At 36.2% G+C, this 6,926-nt stretch overlaps 1 long non-coding RNA gene across 1 annotated transcript; it reads right to left on the bottom strand.

Moving 5' to 3' along the window:
- Positions 1-744: 744 nt before the first annotated feature.
- Positions 745-3,645, bottom strand: LOC133816617 (uncharacterized). Its single transcript, XR_009885378.1, has 3 exons — positions 3,564-3,645; positions 1,972-2,037; positions 745-910 (listed from the first exon to the last, which is right to left on the bottom strand). It is a non-coding gene; the product is annotated as an uncharacterized LOC133816617 (long non-coding RNA).
- Positions 3,646-6,926: the final 3,281 nt, after the last annotated feature.

The following is a 6,926-nucleotide window of genomic DNA, read 5'->3' as shown; positions in this document are numbered from 1 at the left end:
TTTTATTTTCCGAGATTTTTACCCGATCAGGGTTTTTGTGTCGGTCTAGGACCGAAAGTCTTATCTTGACTTTTAAAATCACAAAATTCAAATTTTGGCTAGCAATAACTCATGGAATACTTACAAATAAAATATAATATTATTTAAAATAATATTCTTAACCCGGGGGAAAAATCCCGACCCGAGTCGTTTAAAGGTACCCAAAAACGTAGGACGTTACACACCCATTATGTGATGCATGTGATGCATAAGATACATGTGATTAGGGCATGGCATGAATGTTGAATGAGATTTATCAGAGCTTGAGTCTCTGTAAATGTGCATGATCATAATTATGCTAGTGAATGTTGAGTAAGCATGCTGAATGCCCTGTATTTAGATATTTGAAATATGATATATGCCTGGTTTCATTGCTTACTTGTGAGTGGAACTGACTCCATAATCAGAACGACAATGGTGTTTAGTATTGATCCTGAAGCTGTGACTTATCAGTCAAGTTCAGCGGTGATATGAGCACTGGTCGTATGGTATTGGCTTAAGAGTCAAGAACGACATTAATGTGTTTAACACAAGCCCAAAAGATTAGATTTAATAGACATAAGCATTATCAACATAAGTATGAAATGCTTTGTAACGACCCGGATTTTCAAGACTCGATAATGCGGAAATATAAATGTTTTCATTTAACAAAATGTCTCAAAAACCCATAGAAAAAAAAACTATTTAAAAGGTCGTATGGCCATACTTAACATTTAGTTACAAACATGTTTTATAAAGATTAGAGTGAGCCTAGTTTAGGAAAATTACACAACATTTCCAAAAATAAAAAGGCTTCCCAAAAGGTCGGTCCACATGTACATTTGCAAGGAAGACTCCAGCGCTCACTGCTCTGCCTTGCCCTTGTTCTTACCTACAACATGAAACAACTAGGTAAGCGAAAACGCTTAGTAAGATCAACTTCCAAACAAAGCAGATAGAGAAATAGGGATCCAGACCCATCCGGACCCTACACAATCAATTTCAAGAACGCTAAAGCGTCCTGGCAAACTTATGGTCATGCCTGATAACCAAGGATAAATTAATTCACATCTAGATAAAAATCCTGCACTCAGAAAAATCCCAGAACAAGCAGATATATTATATCACAACTATATCTTATCAACAATTATATCCCTGCACTCTGAAAATCCCAGAGCAAGCAGATATATTATATCACAACTATATCTTATCAACAATTATATCCCTGCACTCAGAAAATCCCAGAGCAAGCAGATATATTATACCACCATATAATTCGAGACCAACGCTCGACAATTTCCAACAATTCAGGCGTAACGCGCCCTTCAACATAATTGCTAATCTGTAAAAGAGAACCGAGTCTCCACACTAAGATCTAGCCAATAAATATCCTCAACAATGGTAACTATCGTGTTACTTAGGGCATCGCGACTTATCCAAGAGTGTAATCCAATTTACACGGTTTTACGGAGACTTCTATGTTAATCAGTGGTGCTGGTGAGCAACTGCCCCTAGGGTGTTCAACCTCACTCAATCTTGGCAACCCCTAGTATCTCTAGGCACTCTCACGGAATGGCCAATATTCACGGCTGCTATCCGGGAATAACTTATCAGAGCACTTGCTCGGATTCTAACCGTCCAATGATTAAGTAAGCATGAGGGCCCCTAGGTCCCATTTATCTTGGCGCCCCTAGGTTTAACCAGCTTATCCTCATCTCATGGCCACTCGTCGCGGTAATGAACCGGACATGAATAAAATCAAGCAGTGTGACGGGGATCAACCGTCTAGGATATGACGGACTTCTACCGTTTATATTTTCTAAATCAGCACTCACTAGACTAACGTCTCTAAGCAACTTTCTATGACAGCCTATATATATGCATGTATACCTATACTAACATACAAGACAATAATCATTTCATGCTGTAGCCATACAATATAAGTTGACTTACTTGGAGTCCTTAGCGCTCAGCAGGTTTTCACCCTCCAACGTTCAGTCCAGTTATGCTTAGCCAATACTGTAGTTATCCATACAGTATACTCGGATTAATTATGGCACTAATAATTCATTATTATTATTTTGGGCAGTTTGGTCATTTTAATAAAAGTCATTTGTAAGGATTTATAATCCTTATTTGGTTTTAAACCTATTAAGGAAAGTCATACAAAATATTCGAGACTAAACCCTAAGTCTCGGGGAAACCTATCCTAAGGTCTCGATACCTAGGCTCGGGTATCATAATGGTATTTCCCACAATCCGCTAAAAATCTTATTCTTTCAAGGTATCGCCATTAACCCGCACTTTCGACTAGTCGGTTAAAATATGTAAGATTTTAGCCGGTATTATATCCAGAAAATACAAATAAATTCCTTAATTATTTTTAAAGAAAATAAACTCTTTAAATTTTCCTTTTATTTTTCTTAAGGTTTTAATATCTAAAAACCGTTTTAAGAAAATTGCCTAATTTGTCTTAATTAGGAAAACCGTTATAAATTTCTCATCTTGACTAATTAATTTTCCAAAAGCAATTAATCAATTTTACTTACTAGGAAAATAATTTATTTAATTATTTTCTCAAAATATAGGGTTTTAAACCCTCTTTTAATTTATTAACTATTAATAAATTAAATCTCTTATTTTTAGAAAGAATAAAAACTCTTTAATAAAAATAATTCATTTAAACTCAAAGGGATAATTTTAGTGAAAATATGATTTCAAGACTTACCAATTTATATCTTGAAATAAGCAAAATTTTACTTTTTACCTTATGTTCCAAAATCTCATTTTTTACACTAAGTGTGAAAAACCTATTTTTCACATTTTTAACTACATACTTCGTTAGTTCATAACTTGAAATTTACTTACCCAATTGTTACCAAAATTTCCCAATTCCATTTTTGTTATGCCATTTAGGTCTTTGAAAAATCTTAGGTCAAAATGAGCATTTTTGATTGGTGAAATCATTTTCCAACAATGAGGTAAAAATGACCTTATTTTCAAGTCCTTATTTTTTTCCAAACTTTGACAGTTAATAACTTTCAAACCGTTTAATATTTTCTTACCAAATTTTACAGTGGACTAATAGGTTATGCCAGAAATATGTCCACAAAATTTTAGAAAAAACTGGGTTCATTTGCCCTATACAGTGGCTGTCCAAATTTGGTTCCGAAAATAAGAATACGAAAAAAACAGTTTTTTACCTAAACTTTGAAATATCATAACTTACTCATTTCTAAACATTTTTTAGTGTTTCAAAAGCTCAATTTTATGTACTCAATCTCAAAAACATCACAGTACAATTTAATTTTACAAAAACAATATACAGTGGCTGGTTGACCCCTTGGAAGTCACAGCTTAAAACATGTTTTGTTTTAGGGTATCCTACAAAACCCTTGGGGGTTTTAGTTCCCATTTTCAAAAATCAATACACATGCCTCATAACCTTATTACATCATCAACAAGAAACTCTAAGCATTAGATATACAAAATAATGCTTAAAACTAAAAACCCTACAACAAACTCATCAAAAGTAAACTTTTTACCTCTTTGGTGTTCTTGCTTAAGGTTTGGACCTTCCTATAAGCTTTGACTCCTTCAAAACCTTTCAAAAACCCTAACAAGCTTCCCCCAACAACATAGTCAATTAGCTATTTGAAACTCTATGCTTAAAACTTTACAAAAACCTAGATTAGTGAAAGTTTACCTTAGGGAAAATACTTCCTAGACCAAGACTTAGCCTCAAAGTTTCCTTGGTGTTCTTGGGCTTGAAAAATGGAGAGAACACTTTGAGAGGTCTTCAAAAATCAGATGAGTGAATGTGAGAGAGTGGTGTGGTCGGTTGGGGAGGGATGGAAGAGTTATATACTATCTAATTTACCCTAAAAACACTCAAGTGTTTTACCCACTTGCTTTTATCCCTAACCTTTAATTAAATGGGATTTAAATCTTATAAAAGTGGGTTCACACAACTCTAAAAGACCACATGGCCGGCCACCCTTTGCCATATATGATCATTTCATTTTTTTTTTTAAAGGGTTAATAAATGTTTCATAAGAAGAAAAGTCCAAATTGACTTTTGACACCTTTTTCACTCTTATTAAGTTTTAATCACCAAACTTAACATTAATTAATTAAATTAAATGTCTCTCACATTTAATTTAATTAATCACATAATAAAATTTAACCTAAGGTCCATTCATGGAATAAAATTCCCCATTTCGACAAAATTAGGCATTTAACACAAAATGCCTTAAAATTTCCATTTTCTTTTAGGTTTATTATTTTTGACCAAACTTTAACTTTTATGAATGTATTTTATGCCCAAAATATAATTGCCATGATTTTTCGTTTTATTTTCTGAGATTTTTACCCGATCAGGGTTTTTGTGTCGGTCCAGGACCGAAAGTCTTATCTTGACTTTTAAAATCACAAAATTCATATTTTGGCTAGCAATAACTCATGGAATACTTACAAACAAAATATAATATTATTTAAAATAATATTCTTAACCCAGGGGAAAAATCCCGACCCGAGTCGTTTAAAGGTACCCAAAAACGTAGGACGTTGCATGCTTGACCGACCTTAAGTTCGATGAAAACAAAAGCGATTGTCTAGTCTAAAGGCTAGTTACTTAGAGCCACAGCCAAAAGGCTCAGGTGACTGTAATGTCACTTGGCTTAGGGTGCGAAGCCCAAGTTCGTGACTCCATAGTCACTTATCTGGTTCAAGTTCATGACTCCATAGTCACTTATCTAGTTCAAGTTCGTGACTCCATAGTCATTTGTCTGGTTCAAGTTCGTGACTCCATAGTCACTTGTCTGGTTCAAGTTCGTGACTCCATAGTCACTTATTTGGTTCAAGTTCATGACTCCTTAGTCACTTATCAACATGATTACTAGAATCATTATTGATATTCATTTAGGATTGAATTGATAGTCATTCATACAGGAGGGAAGATCCCATAATCACTTATTTGGACTTGCTTGCATGCATGAATAGGGCTATTATTGCTAGGCATGCTTATTATGATTCAGTGACATGTTATTACATTTTCATTAGCATATTGAGTTTTCTTGCTGAGCCTCGGCTCACGGGTGCTATGTGGTGCAGGTAAAGGCAAAAGAAAGATGGACCATCCTTGAGTTGGAGAGCTTAGGTGACGATGTGTACATATGCGGCTGATCGACCGCCACGGCCGAGGGTTTAAAGAGGAACTAGGGATAAACCCTATTTTGCTGCTTAGGTCAGCTGGTTGTAAATATTTTTTTGTAATTAACCTTTAAAATATATTTTTGGGATCCCGATGTATACAGTAAACGTTTTAGTGAAACGTTGTATCTTTGACCAAAATTTTTAACCCTAAACCGTTAATCATTCTTAGTTACATGATTATGGCCAAATGGCTCGGTTAGCAAGTTTATCACTATTTAAAATGCACAACATAACAGTCCCTGGGTAGTTGGGCGTTACAACTTGGTATCAAAGCAAGCCAAGGTTAAGGGTTCCTATAGACAAGCTGGGATGTACACTCGTCACTAAAGACAAGCTTCACTCAGGGTATGATAACTATTTATGTGGTTATGTGCTTAACTGCTTAAATAGAATGTAAATGCTTTACCTGCTTATTGTATTAAGGAGCATGAGATTCTGATAGAGTCTGGCTCTTGATTATATGATTACCTACTCAGTGAATATATAAATGTGTTATTTGCATGCTGAAATTGGAGGCATAGTATATATGTTGGAAGAGCAGGAGTTGTGATTGATGAATAAATGCTATGGGCATGTTTTTAACACTACAGTGGTTTGTGAATGTAGTGTGGTATGATTATTCCCGTGGGGAAGGCTTTTGAATATGCTCATCATGTTTAATGGGTCAAGTTATTGACTCCAGATTCGATCAGAAGGTGTGTATCCAAGGCAGATAATGAGACCCAGTGGTGGTTATACTGAGCCTGGGAATTACAGCCAGGGTTTGAGTTCTTCACCTGCCCCTCAAAATTTCCAACAGGTGTTTGCAAATATGCCATTAAGATTGCAGAGGCAAGAGGAAGAGATTAGGTGTTTGAAATAGCAGCAGAAATTGTCAGGGAACACCTCTTCCTTTGCTATGCCAGGAGTGGCACCAGTATTGGCACAGGTTAGGGTTGAGAATAGATGGGAATTTCTTTGTGGAAGATTCCAGGAGTATTACCCTCCAGTCTTTGAGGGAGGCCTAGATCCATTCAGAGCTGAGGAATGGATGGGCATGATCAGTTCCATTCTCGATAGAATGGGGGTGGTAGGTCACGAGAGGGTGATCTGTGCTACATTTGTACTGCGGGATGATACCCGGATATGGTGGGAAGTCGTATCCCAGACACGAGATACAACTGTGATTGACTGGAAAGAATTTAGGTAGCTATTTAATGAAAGATATTACTATGATGCAGTCAAGACTGCTAAGATAAATGAGTTTCTGAACCTCGTTCGGGGAAACGCAATAGTAACCGAGTATGTTAACATATTCGATGGGTTGGCCAAGTTTGCTTTTGATATGGTACCCACAAATGTAGCTTGGAAGGAAAGGTTTATCCAGGGATTGAATCCTAGAATAGCTTAGAGCATCAGAGTTGCCCTAGTGCATGAAATTTCTACCTACGCTCAGGTGGTAGGAAAGGCTCTTGCTGTTGAGAGCACAAGAAATGAGATTATAAAGGAGGATGCTGGAGAGCGTAGTACTCAAGTAGTGACACCTCCATTTATTGGATTGAGCAAGGACAAGGATTGGAAAGTCTACCCAGAATGCACTCGGTGTAAGAGGCGTCATATGGGAGAATGCCGAGCAAAGGCATGTTTCTTATGTGGAATGGTTGGGCATTTCAAGAAGGATTTCCCAAGGCGAAGGAAGGATGAGAAAAAAGGGT

The sequence above is a fragment of the Humulus lupulus genome, chromosome 2 (genome assembly GCF_963169125.1).
Source record: "Humulus lupulus chromosome 2, drHumLupu1.1, whole genome shotgun sequence".
Lineage (NCBI taxonomy): Eukaryota > Viridiplantae > Streptophyta > Magnoliopsida > Rosales > Cannabaceae > Humulus > Humulus lupulus.
This window is presented reverse-complemented; position numbering and strand designations above follow the sequence as displayed.